We start from the raw sequence: 20,470 nt of genomic DNA on the forward strand, positions 1-20,470 counted from the left end.
TACACTACCAACACTACCTAGGAAGAAAAAACTGCAGAAATGTTTAAACAGATAAAGGATCAAGGAGTCTCTAGAGAATGCTTTTAAATGCAAACAAGTTATATGATACACTCCTAGCAGGAAATCAGAACAAACAAACCCAACCAGATGCTTAACAATTGTAGAAAATTCTACTTAATACCTCACACACAGTGTGCGTTTCCTTCATGCAGCGGGTTTAAACAGCATTACACCAAGGTAACCACTCCATGTCATTGAACGTGAAGAGACATTCACTGCCACTTGCCATTGGTGTGCAGTGCAAAACTCCATGCACACACAGAGGACAAAACGTGAGGGGCTTCATTGGGGATTTATTATTTAAGTGTGTGGTATGTGATTCTATTTTTGACCAGCTTAAATGTGTTAAAATGGGGTAGATAGGAAAGTGATGGAGGGGGCAATCAGGTAGAAGAACAAATGGAAAGTAATATAGGAACATGCTGGATGGAGGTAAGAAAGAGCCGTAGTATTCCACTCTTCAACAGTGTAAAATGAATTAGTATATAATATTGGCTGAATTTGGACTGTCACCTCAACAAAGATTAGTGACAACAATGCAATTGTTAAAAAAATGCAATTGTGTTGTATAGTCAATTAGATGAATCAAGTGCATTGAGAAGAAGACACGTGTGAAGTGGAGAGCTATATATTGGAAGATTTTTTTTTTGTTTTGGAACAGGTACCCATTTATGACTTTTTTATTTCAGTAAGAGAGGAATATTGAGTAAGGTACATAGGTATTTCTGGGTTGGGTAAGTATGTTAGATGAGGAAGTGGATGCAGACAAACAGGATGAACAAGACGAGACAGGGATGGTGAGAGATGCAATAGGTTTGGGGACACCATGATTGGGATAGGGAGGGTACATCAGATGCCCATGCCTGTCAGACATGGGGACAGTGAGAATTTAGTCCTCACCCTCAGAACTGTCATTAATGTCCCCCTCAGAACTGTCATTAATGTCCCCCTCCTCAGCTTGCTGTTGTAGTGCTTAATGTTTTCATTTGCCCAGCATTCCAGCAAGCATCCTCTTCATCCAGTTATAGTGCTTTCTATGACCCCATGCACCATGCCTGGCATCTCCTGGTGGGTGACAAAATCCCCACCTCTGCCAATACTCCCGGAAGGTACCACTGCATCAGCTGCGTGGGTAATGCTACCTGATGTGGAGGGCCCAGGAGGGGCTGCAGAGGCAGTACTGCCAGGTTGGGTCCCAGATGAGCTGAGCTTCAGTGCAGCAGGCATTGGAATGGGAGCAAGCTGAGCCACACTGGTTGGCTTACCTCCCTGTGCTGTAAATCATTTTGTGAGTTATCAGAAATTGATGACATCATGAAAGTGTGACCACACATATAAAAATAAAAAAGAGAGATAAGGGTTGGGGTAAGAGACAAAACAAAAAAAGTAATTAGTACCAATGTGTGTAACATACAATAAATTAGTACAATATAAAATAATTTACTTCTCCTTTTATATTAAGTATACTTTGTAAACACTACAAACTATAAATGATGATTGCTCCAACTAATCCTTACAATATGCATATATTGTACATACTCATGGTCAAACAATACAGATTTATTAAACAGTATGGCATGCATGAAAATTTTGTTGAAATTATTATTTAACATTTTTAAATAATTTTATGATATATCTGTTACTTGTGGGATTTTAACCCACAACATCTGAATGCAATATTACAATTGTCTCTTACAGATTAATTGAACTACAGACTGAAGCATGCATGCTTCATTTTGCAGTTAAGATATGCATGCTTAATTTGCTACTGCTACTGTATAGAAGAGCAAAACTTTAAATTAAATAATACTTATGTTGTGCTGCATACATACCCCTTGCTTCTCTAACTCTTTCTGAACAATCAGCACGGGCTTCCCTGATCACTGCAATCTCCTGGTTTTCTGTAGAATAAAAAGGAGAGAGAAAAAAAGAAGAGCATTACGAATACCAGTCTTAGTATCTAATTTAAATTAACTTTATCTGTATACTTACACAGCTGTGGGATGTCAGCAGTCCTAAAGTCATCCAGTCACTGGTGGGGTATATCCTGCTTACACCTTTTGATGTCATTAAAGTGGTGTCTGACCTAATCTCCAGTGTGTGTGGAATGCCAGTCGCACAGAAGATAGCCTTGTTCAGACTATTCTAACCCTCAGATTTGTACTGAGACTCCGTATCATCCCCCTGCAGCAGCCTTCAGATGTAGTGCTTTATGAGGAGTCCAATAAAGAGTTTTGACTTCTCCACACCCCGTATTGAGTCCTAAATTGGGCACCTTTCCTTCTAGCTCCAGACATGTCCATTCAGGTCAAACAGCAACAGTTAAGAGTGTTTTACAGCCAATTTGTGTTATCGAATTTAATACTAGTGCAGAAACTCAAACAACAATGCCAACCGAGTTTGTGTGATGTTAAACTGAGAGCAGCAATGTCAGGGAAGAAAGCAGTTTTAGAAATAATAATGTTAATCTGACAGTTGGCATTAGTTTGTGGGTTGGTTGCTGCTGTAACTATTATTTGATTTAACTTGGCAGACATGTATTGGGAGTATATATCTGATGACCTGACACATTTCTCATGTGGCTTTACACATTGAAAAAATTAATTTGTACAATGTAGGATCCAAACCTATGCAAAAAAGACAAAACATATTCTCCCACACAGGTGACATTTCATCCTTGCCACAAAAGTAGTGCTTGTCACATATGCTCATTATTTATATATATAAATAAATATGACAGAGCAAGAGGTTAACTGTGTAAGTGTGTGACCTAACAAGGTCCTGGTTTATACATTCATGTCTATATGAGTATCACTGAAGTCTGAAGTCCATCCAAAGTGAGAAAAGGCAATTATAATTGCAGAAACATAATTGTCAGTATACCCTCAGTCACACATATAATTCATATGAGCTCCAGTGCTATATATACTTATTTGTAATTATGTTTACATTGTTTTATATATTTTTTTAAATTAAGAAACAAGCATTAATACAAAGGGGAAATAGGCTAGATGAGAACCCAGATTAACCTGCAGTGTGAGCATTAACTTATACTAGTTGCCACAGGGAAGGTTGGGCTACAAGTGAATGTTTTACACTCATTACTGAGCATACTTCTTATTGCAACTGAGACCTTGCTTGTCAGACCTGCTCAATGGGTATGCATATACATTAAAGAGTTGTGTTTATCCATATATGTGTTTGACATGAAAGTTCAGAAAATAAATATGTAACTATAGAACCATAATTGTACTGATACCCACAGTGCATACTCAGTGCATCTGCTAAAGATAGTTATTTCTATGTGTATTTTTCTAATGTTAATTTTATATACAGTAAATCAGAACAACAGTAATAAAACTTTGGCCTTTGCTGTGTTAGAACCTTGGTTCCTCTGTATTGTAGCCATTAACTTACACCTACTTCCGGAAGAACAGCTAGGTAGCAGCTGTATATTTTCACATTCATTGCTATATATGTGTACTGACTACCACGCAATGCCACCTAAAGTGTTTACACTTTGGCAAACAGCATTTGATAAAATGCATCTGTTCTGAATTTGTCTACTGTCTGCTTGTTGTCTGCAGGTGTTCTGGACTTGCAGGTGCTGTGGAAGCTTGCTGACCATTGCACAACACAGCTTAGTGGGTTTGTGTGATGGAAAGTAAAAGAGGTAACAATGCATCCTTTTTGAAATTGACAATGTCTACTTCTTGTGTAGGCCATTGGACCATGTTTGGGCAAAGGTAAGTGATACACAAACATGACAAACTCAGCTTGTATTATTCTTCTGAGAAGTGTGGATTAGGTGTCATCATTAAAAGATAAATGTGGGACTTGAACCATGATCTACAGATAGCATATACTGTGTGGTTTATGGAGTTTACCGGGTGTGCTACACACACACTTAAGTCACAAGTCTAGTTTATACAGTTTTTATCATAGAAATAAGTTACATGACATTTAATTCCTTTATGTTTCACGTTGTTTGTGCTAAGCAGTGTGATGCACAAATATTAATTTAAAAAACATAAACCAATTGCATTTTTATCACAGATAATATATTTTTACACAACCCTGGATTTGAATTGGTAGACTAATAAACCTACAAAACATAATAAGGGTGTCTTATGCTTCTTTGCCACAGAAACAGATTTGTAGCAAGAATGCAAATCATTGTCTATATAAGCAAGTCCCATTTCATCCACTGTATTAACAAGGCATATAACACTTGTACCCTCTCAATTGTTTGTACATGTGTTAATTACACAGATCACACAACCATTTATGAGTATTGTTTGCAGCCATGCAGCTCTGTCTTCTCCTTGTATTATATTCATTCTTCTCTTATTTGTGCTTTAATCTCACACATGCAGTCTGTAGGGCATTTTTATCATTGTCTTTAAAATGTATAAGAATATGACATAACAATAATATACAGTTTTCAACAATGGCAGGGTAGTTTGGCTATTAGTGAAGAAAAACTGAGAAATGTATGCTGCTCAATTCCATTTAAACCCTGATACAACTACTTCTACACTTTGTAAGTGTAACCTGGGTGACACACCCACTGTAGGTGAGTGAATCTGAATTGCTGTTTTCTTGCTCCCTACCAATAATCATTCATAGTTGCAGTCCATTAGCAACTAACACTGAGGTAGTGCCTGCACTACATTTTTACCTACTACACGAAGCCAAAAATTTGGGATTCAGCAATTCTAATGAGGTCACACCTCATTTGCACCTTCACTGTTTTCACCTACTACACGAAGCCAAAAATTTGGGATTCAGCAATTCTAATAGGTTCATAGGTTCATAGGTTTATACTAGGCTAACTGCCCTAGGGCATTTATAAGCCTAGCCCAAAGTTATGTGGCTTACGCCGCCCTTTATGTTAGAAATACTGTGCCCATTAGTTTGTTGTGCCTCTGTCCAGTAGTGACACAGAGATGATTCCCGGGGTAAACCTACGATCTCCCATCCACCGGTCAAGATTTCTCTTGAACAGAGCCAGCGAGGTGCTCTGCCTCACATGGACCGGGATTTTATTCCACAGCATGGGGAGTCTCTGGGTGATAAATCTATCCCTCCAGCACATCCTATTTATATCCGTGCTAAGGTTTAAGTCTCTTGCTCTAGTGGTTTTGGTGGATTTGGATTTTTAGAGGTGGAGCATGTCCATTAATTCTGGGTTGGTCATGGCCTTGTATGTCAGGCACAGGTCACCTCTGAGCAGATGGTATGCAACTGAATAGAGTTGGAGTTTCTTCAGTCTGGCAGCATATGACAGGTTTTGGAGTCCCTTTATCCTTTTGGTGAGGAACTTTTGGGGTCTCTCCAATTGCTGCAGGTGTCGGGTGAGATACATCCCGAATGGGGCATTGTACTCGATCATTGGTCTGATAAGTGAAAAGTACAGGAACAATGACCTCACTTGATCTGGATGTGAATCCCTTCATGATCAGGTGGGCAATGTAGAAGGTCTTTCGAACCACTTTAGCAACGTGAGCGTCAAACGAGAGGCCACTGTCAACCTGGGTCCCCAGGTCCCTGATAACCTCTTCTGTGCTTAGTGGGTTGCTACCTATATGGTAGCTTGGGGTTACCTTGTTTTTCCCGAAGGGTATGACTATACACTTTTTTGCGTTTAACTTCAGACCATAGCTCTGGCACCAGCTATCAGTTTCCGTGAGACCCCTCTGAAGGATGTCTGTGTCCGATGTACTATCCACTATGGCACCCAGTTTGCAGTCATCCGCAAACTTTGTCAGCCATAGTCCTCCTATGTTTGCCTGTACTTCTGAGAAGTAGATGCCGAACAATAGGGGCCAAGGACTGAGCCCTGTGGGACTCCACTTGTAACTGGCTTGGAGTCTGACATGGCTCCAGCAACTCTAACCCTGTGGGTTCTGTCCTTTAGCCAGTTTGCAACCCATCTTGTGACATATGGGTTTACATTTAAGCTGGTAAGTTTCTCTATAATACCCGAGTGGGGTATTGTGTCAAAGCTTTTGCAAGGACATGGTACGCTCTATGCACTGCCTTTCCCTCATCAATGGCCTTGCCGACTGTTTCCAAGAAGTCGACCAAGTTCAAAAGGCAAGATCTGCCCTTGACAAAGCCAAACTGGGTTGGGTCCAAGGTCTGCAAGTCCCCTATGTCCTTGTTTATGAGTTCCATTATGATCCTCTCCATAGCTTTGCAGACCAGGCTTGTTAAGCTTATGCGGCGGTAATTACCAGGGTCCGTAGAGGCACCGCCTTTGTGGAGTGGGACCACAGTTGCCGTATGCCACTCCTTGGGCACATATCCTGTGGTGAGGCTAAGATTAAACAGCTGCCTTATGTGCGGGTTTAGTTCTTCATTGAGTTCGTGTAGCACACAGCCGGGGACCCCATCCAGTCCCATTGATGCTGTGTTTTTAGCTTTAGAGAGAGCAGCTTTCACCTGCGCATTTGAGATGTCTGGGAGGCTACTCTCAGTTGGGATAGTTATCTCTCCTTTTGGGGAGAGGGGGTTGAAGTTTGCGCTGAACCTGTCTGCCAGTATGTTGGCAATGTCTGTGGGTTCAGTGATTTTTGTATCATTTTGGACTAATTCTGAGCATATCTGGGAGTTTCCACCCATGTTTCTGACATAGCTGAAGAAGGCCTTATGATTATCTTTTGAATCTATGGCAATTTTTCTCTCAAAGTTGGCCTTGGATGATTTTATGAGGGATTGTAGTTTCTTGCTAGTGCTGATCAAAGATGCCTTCCCTTTTTGGGATTTTGCTCTATCATGTAATAGCTTTCTCCTCTTATTGTAAAGTTTGTTTATGGCTGGGGTCCACCAGACTGGACGTTTGCCCTTGGTGGAAAGAGTCTTGGTTTTATTTGGGATTGCCTGATCCATGCAGTCCTGAAGGTGTTCATAGAAGGCATTTGTAAGGGCTTCCGCAGCTTGGGTTGTGGTTTCCATTGGCTCGGGGGCCTTGAAGGATACCACACCTGTCTTGAGTAGTGTGAAGTTTGCTTTAGAGAAGTTCTTCACTGTGGTCTTTTTTGTTTGGGGTTGGGGCGGGATGTGGATTTCTAGTGAGATTAGTTTATGATCTGATCTCACCAATGAGGGATATACTTCCGGTGTGGAGCATTTTGTCCCCATGTTCGTGATGATGAGATCTAGTATATTTTCTCCTCTTGTGGGGACGGTGACTAGTTGTTCCATGGCATTTGAATTTATGAACTCCAGAAACCTTTGGGCTAGAAAGTTTGGGCTTGAGCAATGTTCCCAGTCTATATTTGGGTAGTTGAAGTCACCCAATATGATGGTTTTTGGTGATACATTTATACCCTCCAGTGTCTTCAGGAAGGCTGTGTGGGTTTCCTGAGTTTGAGAGGGTGGCCTGTAGCATGCTACAAATTGTAGAGCAGTTTTGCCTATGGTTAATTGCACCTGGATGGTTTCCAATGCTTCGTGCGTAGCCACCAACCTGGAGGTGTGGGTATCCTTAATGAATATGGATACACCCCCTCCTTTTGTGGTGTGGTCCAGGTTTTGGGGCCGGAACGCATGATATGAGATGAAACCTGATAGTGCCGGGGTGCTCTCAGGAGTGTACATGCATCTAACTAGCAAACAATCATTTGCACCTTCACTGTTTTCACAGGCCTGTATCTATACTATTAAATGTAATCATGTAGCTAGGGAACCTGAAGGTGAGGAGAGCTGTGGATGTGGACAACACAGAGGAAGATTGCTATAATTGGATTTATCTGCACAGAAGACTTCTGATCTTGCTAAGTTTTGACTGAATTTTTCAATTACTTATTGGAATTGTTTACATGTCACTAAGAAAAAATGTCATATATATATATATATATATATATATATATATATATGTATATATATATATATATATATATATATATATATATATATATATATACATACATTAGAAAATGGAACTTTTATCTGTATGCACAGGCATTTTTGTCAGGGATATATATATATATATATATATATATATATATATATATAGAGAGAGAGAGAGAGATTTATAAATTCATATACATTTCTGTTTATTAGAAAAATATAGCTAGCTAAATACACGTACACCTCTGTTTGCTAGTTAGATGCATGTACACTTCTGTTTGCTAAAATATATGTAGGATAATATAGTCAGTTAGATGCATACATTTCTGTTTGCTAATGTATATTAAAGGGTTAAACTGCTCTTAGTTAAGACGTAGAAATGCATCCAGCTGTATATGTAATACAAAACATTTTTGTGTCTGGTACAACTACAAGGGAAAATGCTGATATGAATAACTCCTTAATTCAAGTAAAAAAGGCATTCAGTTGTGTAACAGTGTCTGATACAAAGTCAAGGAAAAATAAAGATAAAAAAATCCTAAGACACAGGTGCAAGACTCCCTAGTGGATGGAGATCGAAACAAAAATAATTTCTAAAAGTTATTCACCTTGAAAGAAATGACATCAGAAAATACCAAAGCAACAGACTGCAAATTCCAAAGGTATTAAATAACATACTGTCCTGATGGACAAGATCCAGATGGTACAGAAGAACATATAAAAAGGACATTAAAAGTGTATTATGCTAGATCTGATTTCTTGTTAGATCTAAGTACTGGAGATCATCATCCATATTGTTTGAAAAATGCAAATCTGAAACAGTAAACCCTGCAAATTGTACAGTATTGTATGTGTAGTCTGTTATATAGACAAGTTATTTTAATAATAATGTGGCTATTATTTTGTCTTGCTTTCAGTACAGTTATCTTTTTAATCTGGTTCCATGTTTGGCTGCCATAGTATGCCTTTGTGGACTTTAAGTTATTTTAATAGTACTGAACAAAGTTTAAGAGGTAAATAGTCTGCAAAGTTTATGTGTACTAATTAGACTTTGTTTTTACAAGGCACTAAAGCAGCAGCACAGACATCTGACAGACATCTGCATTTAATCTTTCAGAGTACTAATCAGACTTTGGTTTCAGCATGCAAAAGCTGCTCAGACTTTTATTTATACTAGGCATCAGCACAGGGCTGCATTCAGGTGTATCAAGTACAAGATAAGACAAAACTGTCATACTTTTTTTAAATAACTTTTCAAGGGCATTTCACTTTCTCAGATACACAGCCTTATTAACTTTCATCACAAGTGTTATTGCTTCAAGTGGTTATCTTACACACTTCTGTGTTATTTCAGTGAAATGAAAATGTCCTACATTTATCTTATTTATTTATTTATTTATTTATTTTATTGCATTTGTTTACTGGGAAAGTCCACTAAACCTAAAAGAGCCCATTTTCAGTAGAGCCCAGGGAGAAAAGCTCCAACAAAAACATAGATACAGAAAAAAATTAAACATTAATTGGTACAGAAGTAGAAATAGTGTTAAACATAGTGATTACAGTAATATATACAGAATATATACATGAAAGTAGGAATGTAGCTGGTTTCCAGATGAATTTAGTGAAAGGTATAAACATTGATATATTAATCAGTATTATTGTACCAGTATCAACGAGTGATGAAAAGAAATAAATATGGCGAAAGTATCATTAGTCACTAGTAGGAAAAAGTATAGGAGTTTAGTTATCATATAAGGAAAAGGAAGAGGTTAGGTTATAGAGCAGGCACATAGCCAGGAAGAGTTGAGATAGTTTTTCAGTATTTGTTTGAAGGTGCTGCCTGTGTTTCTTCCAGAAAGTGGCAGTTAGTTCCATAGTTTGGTGATGGTGAAAGAGTAGTGGAGTTGACCAGCAGGTAAGGTGGACTTTTCTACTTTTAGAAGTAGATGATTTTCAGATCTTAGATGCCTGCTGGGTTGGTATTTGGCAAGTAGAATTGAGAGAACAGGACAGTCTGTGGTTCTGTAGATCATTTTGTGTACTGTAGTTAGCTGGGTGAATGAGAGATGGTGGGGGAGTTCCAGCCACCCTAACTTTTCAGCGAGTTACAGTGGTGGGATGAGAATTTGACGTTGGTGTCAAATTTTGCTATTTTTGTTGTAACCCATATCAAATTTGGATTTTGAAGAATTTTGGAGATTAGTGAGGAAAGGGGCACCATAAAGGAGAAAGGGTAATAAAAAGGTAGTTGCAAGGGTATGTCTGGTAGAGAGGCCAGGAAAGTGTTGGTGTCTGTAGAGCATACCGAGCTTTTGGTGTGTTTTTTATGTTGTTGTTTATGTGTAGGTCAAAGTTAAGGTTTTCATCTATAATAATGCCTAGTAATTTAGTGTGTAGGACAACTTCTATAGTGGTATTGTCTTGGACTTGTATAATGTAGAATTTTCATCTAGGGTTTTTTTATTGTCAATGACATAAGGGTGTTAGGCTTCTAAGATGGCCCATAGACACCTCTAGGAGAGTGCTGTAGACAGGGAGATGTGACTGGCAATCATATCAAAATGAATTCTGTTGTAAATGTGTACACATTTGGTGAGAAGTTTTGGGAAGGCATTTATAACAATTGACTGATTTGTTATTCCTTGCTTGGTAGAAACTGTCATTTGCCTATTATTTTGGGGTGGATGAGCCAAGTTCCATTTGTGTATTGCCACAAAAAATAAATAAATAAATAAAGAGTTTTCCTCCTGTTATTCCTTGTTTTGGACCAAAACCTGGTTTATGTGTGACTGTGATATGTCACAGCCACATGACCTTATATTTTAATACTTAAACTGTGTCTTTCCAGTGGGTAATATTGAAAATATAATATGTGTCTATATAATCAGGAGTTTTTATTTATGTAATATTTATGTGTTGTATCCGTTTTTGTTTTATGTCATCTAGGATTATGGCACCCAAGCATCCCATTCCCCAAAAAAACACCTTTGGTGACTCCAAAAATGATGTAATTGTCCAAGCATTTAGGAACCATGGTGCCTTTCTGCTTGAGAGAGGATGTGGAGATATGTCTGACAGAATGCAGGTTTGGAACCAGATAATGAATGACATCAATGCTGTAGGGGAGCAAAGCAGGAATTATGATCAGGTGCATCATAGGGCCAGGAGAGCAACTGCAGTGGCCATGGACAGCTGGCTACAGGGGGGAGCTGCTACAGAGCCACCACTGAAACCAAATGAAGAGTTCCTGTCCACTGTCAGAGATCCAGAGAGCTCAGTGGAAAGTATACAATAGCATGTGACTTGATGTTAGTACTGATGTTTCTGGGAGGACAAGAATGTCCCAGGATGAGATTCCAGGTAAGCTTACATATGTCAATTTATAACGTTTTATTGTATAGTAAAATATTGCAAGTAATAAGTTCATCATTGTTTTAATTTGGGGTTGAACCTATTGATAAACTGATATGGTTAATAAAACAGTTTTTTTCATTACACATGAGCTTTTGGTGGTTGTGTATTGTTAATGGACATATAAAGACAAAAATGTGGTTCCCATGTATTATTGGAATTGTAATGATTATGTCCTTATCTTTTGCTTAATTTCCAGGACCAACCTAGCTAGCAAGTGTGGAGTCAGCTGCACATGTTAAGCCAAACTTTTTTTTTGAGTATTGATGGCCATTTGACAGAAATATATTCATTTATCCATATGTGTGAGGTGGGCATCATGAGTGTGTGTGTATTTCTGTACCATCTGTGATAGTGGTACCAGTGTTTGTTAGCAGATATTAAATTGTAGTGTAGGTTGTTGTTGTGTCTTTCGGCTTTTCCCAGTTAGGGGTCGCCACAGCAGAACTCCGGTCCTCTAATGATTGGCAGTAGATTTTTACGTGCCGAGTTGCCGGCTCTGATGCACAACCTTCAACAAAGGTACGCCCATTCATGCATGTCTCCACACAGAAGACGCTCTAGCTGAGAATCGAACAGGACGTCTTACTGTGAGGCGACAATGCTACTGCAGCACCACCACCGCAGTGATGACAGTTAATAAGGATGTGTATCTGAGAAAGTAAAATGCCCTGGCAAAAATGCCCATGCCATCTAAGAAGTGCATACAGATAAAAGCATTTGCTAATGCATATATGTATAAAAATATTTTCTTAGTGACATGTGAGCATATCCAGTATATAATTGAAAATGCAATCATACCTTATCAAGATCAGTAGTCTTCTCTGCAGATAAATCCCAAAGTAATATCTTCTTCTGTGTTATCCACATAAACAAGTCTCCTCACATTCAGGCTCCCTAGCTATGCAGCTCACTTTTTATAGTGTAGATTCAGACATGTGAGCACTGTGAAGATGCAAATGAGGTGTGAACCCATTAGAATTGCTGAATCCCAGATACTAGTCTCTGTGTAGCAGATGTGAACATAGTGCAGGCACTCCCTCAGTGTTTGTTGCTAATGTATTGGAACTATGAATGATTACTGATAGAGATAAAGAAAACACAACATCAATCCAGATGCTCTTATCTCCAATGGATGTGTCAGCCAGGTTAGACTTTCAAAGTATAGAAGTAATTGTATCAAGGTTTTAAATGTAAGTAAGCAGCACAGATTCCATAGTTCATGTTAAGTAACATCCAATCTCCCCTTCATTTCTTGACAACTATATATTATTGCCATTTAATATCTTCACACATTTTAAGGACAATTGATACACAATGCCTTTCAGACTACATGTCTCAGATTACATGTCTCAGATTACTGCTCAGGTAAGAGAATAATGAGCAACAAGCACAGAGAGATAAGACAGAGCTGCATTTTTACAAGAGATACTCATAAGTCTTTGTGTGATCACTCAGTGGACTACACCTGAAGTTAATACATGTACATACAACTCAGAAGTGTACAACTGTCATATGTTTTGTTAATACTGTGAAAGATATTACAGTTGCTTGTATGCATAATGATTTTCATTCTCTGCTACAAAGCTGTTTATGTGGTAAAGAGGGACAACACACACTTACTGTGTTTTGAAGATTCATTGCAGTGGGAGTACAAATCCAGACCTGTGTAAAAATATTTCATGTATACCAAAATAAATTTTGTAGTGGTATTTATTTAATAGATTTATTTTCTTCCTTTCTCCTAATTTTCCTTTCTTTTTCTTTTCTTTTTTTATAGCCAATATTTGAGGGGTGCACAGCTTAGGGCAGACAGGGGAAATGGAGAAACATAATTAATGTCATGTTTCACTTTGATTATTTTATTTGTGTGATGTTTATCATCTCACAAACCTGGACTACTGTCCTACACAAGAAGGAGCCAGAACACCTGCAGGCAGGGCTTAGACATTCTAAATTAAATGCCAAAAATGATACATTGTTGCATATTTTAATTTCCATCCTGCAACACTGCTAAGAGATGTTGCGAGGTAGACAGCAAGCTTCCACAGCACCTACAGCCATCGAACACCCGCATAGAGAAAGCAGAGAGTAGACAGTTTCAAACTGGATACAATGTATCAATTTGGGCACCACACAAACACAGTATGCGGCATTGTACAGGGATTAACACACAGAAGTTAATAATGAATATGAAAATATCCAGTTGTTTTTTAACTACTCCTGTGGCAGAAGCTGTAAGTGTAGGTTTGTAATGCAGATGGTACTGGGTTCTAATACTGGAGGTACAGCATATTTTTACTGTTGTGACAGTTCAGTTTATAGTAATGAACAGGAAAATATCCAAGTGTTGTTGCAGTATTCCTGTGGCAACTGGTGTAAGTGTAGGGCTGCCATACTCAAGGCCCTGGGTTCTAATACAGGAAATTCTAGACTTTTTTACTGTTGTTTTATTGCACATTATATTAAATATCACTTATGTAATGTTATACATTATTATAAATAGTGGCGCTGATATGAATTATACATAAGAGGGATAAGATACCCTTACTACGTTTTGAAGGTTCAGATGTATGATTGAGGGTATACTGTCTACTATGTTTCTGTAAGTATAATTCTGTTATTTGGACTTAGATGGCCTTCCCACATAAATAAGACACATACACAAATGAATGTATATAAAATGACTTTGTCAGGTCACACACATACATAGTTAACACCTCATTCTGTTATCTGTATTTATAAATAATTCAGGACTATATCTGAGAAGTACTTCTTATTTGACAAAGATGGAAAATTACTATTGTGGAAGGAAATGTTTTGTGCCTTATGCATAGATTTAGATCCCACACTGTAAAAATCAATTTTATCAGTCTATAAAACCAGACCAAACTTGTGTCAGGTCATGAAATTTATACCCACAGTGCTTGTCTGCAAAGTTAAACCACCTATCAGTTACAGCAGCACACACCCCCTCAAACTAATGTCAAGTGTCTGATTAACCTTCCAATTTTCAAAACTGCTTTCTTCTCTGTTTGGCACTGTTGCTGTCTGCTTAACATTGAGCAAATGTGTTTGGCATCATTGCTTGGGTTTGTGCACTACCAGTAAACATGATGACATTGGTAAAAAAATATTATTTGCTATTGCACTGCTTTGGGATTAGACTGTTCTGGTGTTAGAAGGGAATGTGCCCAGTTTTGTGTATAGAAGTGGAGTGTACAGGAGTCTACAGTTTTTATTGGACTCCTGGTAAAGCACCACAGCCAGAGACTTTTGCAGGGGGACTATACTGGCTCCCAGTACAAGTCTGATTTTTTAAATAGTCTGACCAAGGTTGTATCCAGTGCTACTGGCATCCTGCATGCTGAAGAATAATGTAGGTGCCAATTTAATAATTTAAAAAGGCACAAGAGGGATACTCTCAACCAGTGGTTGAATGAGTTTCGAACTGGCAATATCCCATAATTATGTAAGTATGCTAATAAAGAGAATTTATAATACTTAGTCAGCTAAATATAGGCAAGAGTGTTATGCATAATGTTCTGCTGTTCTTATCTTTTCTTTTCACAGCTAATTCTAAAAAAGCTGCAAATAGGGAAGCACATGCTGATCATCTAGAGAGACTGAGGGAAGCAAATGGTATGAATGCAGCACAAGAGAAGTATTATTGTAGTTTTAAAATGTAAAGAAACATGTTTTATTTTCTATACAGTATTAACAAAGTCAGCATACATATCCTATCTATAAAAGCAAATATGCATGCATCGGTCTGTAGCACAAACCAATTTTAGGAATCAAGTGTAAGACTGTAGTAAGAGGTTGTGGGATCAAATATGACAAGTAACAAGAATAAAATATTTCAAATTCTTTAATGATGTTACATAAATTAAATTCTACATAAGTGGCATAAATGCCCTACTTTTAACATTAATCTATATAACTGGACCAAGCATATGTGCAATATCTGTGCATTGCAAGGATTACTTTGAACAATCCATAATAATAGTTTGTAGTTATTAGGAAGTATACTTAAATGTAAAACTTCAGATAAAATAGTTATATTATTCTGATAATGCATTGTATGTCACACATGATTCTACTAATTTTATTTCTTTTGTTTTCTCTCCCCAACCTTAGGTCTTTTTTACTTTCTATTATGTGTCATCAAAATGTCTCCATGTCATCCATCTGTATCAAATCACTAAAATGCTTCTCAACACAGGAGGTAGTTCATCCAAAGAGGCTCAGCCTGCCCAACTCCACCGGCTCTGGCACCAATGCCCAGCACATCTGGGACTCAACTTGTAAGTACTGCCTCTGCTGCCCAGCCACTACCTTTACTCTCAGGTTGAACTACCCAGGAGCTGGTGCTCTGGTACCCTCCAGGAGTACTGATGGAGGTTGAGATTTCATCACCTGCCAGGAGATGCCAGGGTTGGTGTGTAGAGTCGTGCACAGCACCAGTGGTGTATGCCTATGTTGTTAGTAGAGGCTGCTGTCCCTCATGGTCTGTAGGAGGAGAAGGCATCAAGCACTCCAGCTGCCAGTGGAATAAGGGGACAGTGATGACAGCCCTGTGGGTGAGGCCTAGATTTTCACTGTCCTCATGTTTGAAGGGCATGGGCTTGAGTTGTCCCCTCCGTTACTCCAATCATGGTGTCCCCCAGCCTCTTGTATCCCTCACCATCCTTTTGTCTTGTTTGTCCTGTTTGCATTTATTTCCTCACCTACCTAACTTGCCTGAGCCAGAAATGCCAATGCCCCTTACCCAGCATTCCTCTTTTACTGAAAAAAGGGCACCTGTCCCACAGAAAAATGTCTTCCCATACGTAGCTCTCCACTTTACACTTGATTCAGTCCAATGGGCTATGCAACATGATTGTGTTCTTGTCACCCTTCTTGGTGGAGGTGACAGTTAAAATTCAGCTAGTATTCTGTACATATTTTCATGTTACACTGTTGAAGAAATGGATAGCTATGGTTCTTTCCTACCCCCCTTGCACATTCCTATATTGCTTTCCCTTTGCTCTTCCATCTGCTTGCCCATTTCACCACTTTCCTATCTACCCCATTTTAACACCTACAATCTGCACAAAAAAGTAGACTTACACACACAAAACACACAAGTAACAAAAAAGAGTTTAGCTCTTCACTTTTTGGTCTCTATGTTTGTGCAGAGTTTGACATTGTGTAACAATGCCAATCAACGGTGAACAGCTCTTCTATGATTCGGTTATCTCCATGCAATGCCAGTTAAGCATGCTGTGCTAAGGTAACACACACTGAGACACAGTAAATATAGTATAAATAATTATTTCATTGCATTATTCCTACTTATGTAAAAGTATTGCGTACACCTGGATTCAAGCTCTATATTGTCTGGGCTCCAAAAGAAATGTGTCAGTGCATTTTCACCTGCTGCCACAGAGTCAGCTAAGCAGGATGCTGTGTTTCATCCACTCACTACTGAGAACTCTCATAATTTTAGCAATGAGCCTCTTGTATGTGGACTGCTTAACTACATGCAAACAGGGGAAGCAATAGAGCTGTGTATCCCACATGTGGAAACACTTTGCCAGCCATTGCCCAAACCTGCTGCTCGCCGTTGCACTATGCAAAGAAAATATTAACATGTATTAACTCTGTTTATTGCCCACTTAGTCTTCATGCTCTGAAACTACATGTGGCAACATAATAAAATAAAGGTCCTATCTAAGAAAATGTCAGAGATTTACAATGCAGCCATGTGTTACCTCCCCCATGCACAGCAACCCTGGTGTCTCAGTACTTGTTGACAAATATATCAACTAGATTACATAAATTAATAACAAATGCCGTGCAATATACCATGCAGATCTTTAGAATGATAATACACATTCAGATTTTCAATACCTGTAGTATTGTGGACACCGTTTTCCATATAGTTTGTCTGTCTCTAAAACTATACCTGCACATTGGATCACAACTACCACATACTACTCATTGCACACTCATCAGTCTGGTAGCATGCAGAATTTGAAGTATCTTGACAGTAGAACATACCTACACATCCATTTTATGCAGACCTCCCAAAATCTTCTCTCCATCATTCAGTGCTGATGTCATCCACCATAAGTTGTCCTGCAGCCAAGCAAAAGTCAAACTTGTGCTCTGGCACTTGCATAAAGTAGTATGTTCTCTAGTCTGTGTACTTAGGTAGAGGTTCTCTTCTCACTGCAGTCAAGTGGGAGGTGTGTATGTGTTTATCTAGCCAGAAGAACATAAGTGTGTATCTGAGAGTTACCACTCCAGTACTGTGGATTGACAGTATTTTGACACTTGCACAAGCCTACACATCCATTTCATGCAGGCCTCCCAACATCTTCTCTCCAACATCCAGTGCTGATATCATCCACCATAAGTTGCCCTGCAGCCTTGTAAAAGTCAGACTTGAGCTGTGGAACTTGCCTTAAATACAGAGTACTTTAGTCACTGTACTTAGGTAGGGGTTTTGGCAATGAGGCTCATGTTTGCACACTGCTTAACTATGCACAAACAGAGAAAGCAGTATAAATGTGTATCTCGTGTGAGCCAATCATTGTGCAAACTCTCTGCTCGGCAGTGCACTATGCAAAGTGGACAGTAGCATGTATTTCTTTTGTTTACTGTCCATTTAGTCTTCATGCCATAAAACTACACATGAAAATACCAACTAAATGAATGCACCAAGAAAATAACACATATTTACAATGCAGCCATTTATCTCCCCTCATACACTGCAGCCTTGGCCTCTCAGCACTTGTTCACAAGTATATTAGCTACACTACATAAATAAATAACTGCCTCCACTGTGTTGCTGATTCAATAGATTGGATGAATTACACATTGGAACAGGCAGTGTCTGTGATGTAACGTCTGCTGGAGGGGGATGGCATCCATGTGGGCTTAAGTCAGCCACATCATCTGATGTTAGTGGATGTGGCTGTGCCTGATCACACTGTCATAGTGGTAGTACTTCCACTGCTCTGTCAGTGGTTGAGGTGTCCACACCCAGACATGGCAGGCCATGGAGTTATAGTAGTGGGTGTATTCATGAGGAGATGTCATCCAACAGACATCAGGCACATTCAGGTAGCAGCAGTGCATCTGATCATGAGCGTGGACATGCCAGTGCAACTCCTGGCAGAGCCAGTTCAAGTGGTCAGGTACAACAACTATGAGCTGTCACATCTACCATGCACAACCTACACCTGTCAGACATACCAAAACGTAGAGCTAGTACAGAGCTTGACTGTGTTCTTGCATATACTTACACAGCAATTTCACCTTGAAGGCCCATACAGGCACACACACAACAGTTACATGGCTCAGCCATGGGGCTTAAAGCTTATTCTCTCAGTGGCCATTTGTTACTTTATGCAAATGTCTGCCTGTTTCACTTTCTTACTCATATGCACTCACTCACTTACCTTTTGTGTCAGCCTAGGCTCCCCACCCCACACACAACACCCTGTGCAAGTGATGATAACTGTGCCATATCCTTGTTTTTTATCTATTGGATTCAGGGATACATGAGCTTTGTGTCTGATCCTCAGGGTGCATAGCTGATTTAGTGCATAGCATACCTGGGTTTGTGATGTTATTTTGCTAATTATACTTCAGTTACAAAAGTTTTTGCATCAGTATTTTTAAGAATCTTCTGAGAGTTATGAAGTCTGATACTGAAATGTGTTTCACTAATTTCTAACTTCTCTCTTTAATGTTTTGCCAGTACAAAAGTATTAGGCCAAACTGAGGACATTCGGTGACCATCAGTACTTTTGTGAGGTATGAATGTGTGAATCTTTGATGCTTGAGACCTATTAGTTGATAGAGGATACATGCATTCACATATGTCTCTACTGTCACATGTTGAAGTCATTGCTGTAAAAATCACCCACCTTTTACTTACTTACATTACAAAGTAACAACAATGCAAGTATATGCCATTCATTTGTATTATTACAGAATTTTGTTTTAATACTACAGTTTCAACACTTATCTCATAAATCCAGTAGTTGCTACTGTTTTAGTTCAGGGCTAAGTCTGTCAGATGCTACCAGTACACAGCCATTACATGGGTAGGTAAAGGTTGCGAGCATTGCCTGCCTGACATCAATGTTAGTAAAAGCATGTGCAAAGGATGAAGGTTTTAGCCCCTTAGGTGGTGAGTGTGCTATATGTTGCCTCTTAACCAATGCAAGGACATATTGAGCATGCCTACATCTGCCTACACCCACAGCAGCTGCTGGTTCCCCCTCTGACTCTTCACCTGTGTGTGGTTGTGGTGACCTTGCCATAGGTGGAGGGATGTGTGCCCCTTCTCCTTGTTAATCTTGCTGTAGCTGTTTTCTCAGGATTTTGTTGTGAAACATGGCACAAATGGTGAAGATTCCAATACATGTATATGGATTGTATCTAGGCACTGGAACTGTGACTTAAGCAGCCCAAATACACATTCTATGATATTTCTGGTTTGAGCATGTGCCTCATTATGGTATTCTTCAGTGAGTATGTGTTCATTTCTGATAGGTGTCATCAGCCATGGTTCCAGTGCAAAACCTGCATCCCCAATAAATGACCCTGTGAGATATCCCTTCTAGTGAACATCTGATACATTTGGGAGGTGTGCCAGATATGTAAGTTGTGGTCAATGCCTGGGTTGCCAGCACACACTTTCAAGATGATTCCCTTATTGTTATACATGGCTTGGCAATTAATGGAGTGGAAACTACTTCTATTTATGTAGACCCTTCACTGTTCCCTGGGTGGTGTCTTGATTTCTATATGTGTACAATTTATGGCACCCAGTACTTCAGGGTAGTGTTCTACAGTGTAGAACTACTGCATATTTGTGTCCCTGCCCTCAGGATAATGGGGAAAATATATGTGGTCACTGTCATGTTGGAGCACAGCATTCAAGAACTGATGGAGGATCCTGGATGCTGATGCCTGTGACACCCCCAGCATGTCATCTGTTGGTGTCTGAAAGTTTCCTGTAGCTAAAATTCTAAGAGCTACACATACCATTGTCTTTACTGGTATTGGTTCCCCTTGGTTTTCCCTGGGTCTGAATTGCAGATGATAGAGATTGCAGAGTTCCTGTAGTGTGTCTCTATCC

The sequence above is a fragment of the Protopterus annectens genome, chromosome 7.part0, assembly GCF_019279795.1.
Source record: "Protopterus annectens isolate FY-2018-M chromosome 7.part0, PAN1.0, whole genome shotgun sequence".
Classification (NCBI taxonomy): Eukaryota; Metazoa; Chordata; order Ceratodontiformes; family Protopteridae; genus Protopterus; species Protopterus annectens.